This window comes from Sinocyclocheilus grahami, unplaced genomic scaffold (genome assembly GCF_001515645.1).
Source record: "Sinocyclocheilus grahami isolate Dianchi unplaced genomic scaffold, SAMN03320097.WGS_v1.1 scaffold16.1, whole genome shotgun sequence".
Taxonomy (NCBI): domain Eukaryota; kingdom Metazoa; phylum Chordata; class Actinopteri; order Cypriniformes; family Cyprinidae; genus Sinocyclocheilus; species Sinocyclocheilus grahami.
In genome coordinates, this window is record NW_015505195.1 from 5,307,536 (window position 1) to 5,309,075 (window position 1,540).

Genomic DNA, 1,540 nt, shown 5'->3' on the forward strand with positions numbered 1-1,540 from the left:
CCAGGGGGTAAAATACACGTTTTTTGGCGGGGTTCCCCTGCTAAACTTCGCATCCCAGGGGATAAACGTTAGTTTGACGTTTGACATTCATTAGACATTCGGGTTTTTTGCCAATTAAACTCTTTGCAGCTTTTATGTTTTGAGCCCAAACTAACTCAGATAGACATAAATATATGCCCGTTATGTCGCACAAGGCTTAATTTCTAGGAATTGAAAAAAAAATTAACCTTTTAAATTAATTAAACAATTGAACTGCGTGACATTATAATATAAAACCAATACTAAAATGTTCGGGAAAACATACCTGTTATCGCACAAAGCTCCGTTTTTGGAATTACAATTTTATGTTTTTTATAATAATTTTACAACTTTTAATGTATGCAATAATATAAATCCATTAAACGACAACACCATTTGATCTAAAGGTATCAAACCAACTGTAAAATATTCAGAATATTATTCCCTATAATGCACAAGTCTTGGTTTTCCAGATTATGCCTTTACTGTTTTTATATACAGTACTGAATCCATATTTGTCATGTTTTATATACTGTACCCACTTAAATTAATTAAACTCTGCCACAGTTTGAGATAAATGTATCAAACCAACTGTAAAATATTCAGAATATTATTCCCTATAATGCACAAGTCTTGGTTTTCCAGATTATGCCTTTACTGTTTTTATATACAGTACTGAATCCATATATTTCATATGTTTTATATACTGTACCCACTTAAATTAATTAAACTATGACACAGTTTGAGATAAAGCTATCAAACAAACTGTAAAATATTCAGAATATTGTTCCCTATAATGCACAAGTCTTGGTTTTCCAGATTATGCCTTTACTGTTTTTATATACAGTACTGAATCCATATTTGTCATGTTTTATATACTGTACCCACTTAAATTAATTAAACTCTGACACCTTTTGAGATAAATGTATCAAACCAACTGTAAAATATTCACAATATTATTCCCTATAATGCACAAGGCTTAAACAGTAAAGGCATAATCTGGAAAACCAAGACTTGTGCATTATAGGGAATAATATTTTGAATATTTTACAGTTGTTTTGATACCTTTATCTCAAACTGTGTCAGAGTTTAATTAATTTAAGTGGGTACAGTATATAAAACCTATGAAAAAAATATGGTTTCAGTACTATATATAAAATCAATAAAGGCATAATCTGAAAAACCAAGCCTTGTGCATTATAGGGAATAATATTCTGAATATTTTACAGTTGGTTTGATACATTTATCTCAAACGGTGTCAGAGTTTAATTAATTCAAGTGTGTACAGTATATAAAACATGACAAATATAGATTCAGTACTGTATATAAAAACAGGAAAGGCATAATTTGGAATACCAAGCCTTGTGCATTATAGGGAATAATATTCAAAATATTTTACAGTTGGTTTGATACCTTTATCTCAAACGGTGTCAGAGTTTAATTAATTCAAGTGTGTACAGTATATAAAACATGACAAATATAGATTCAGTACTGTATATAAAAACAGTAAAGGCATAATCTG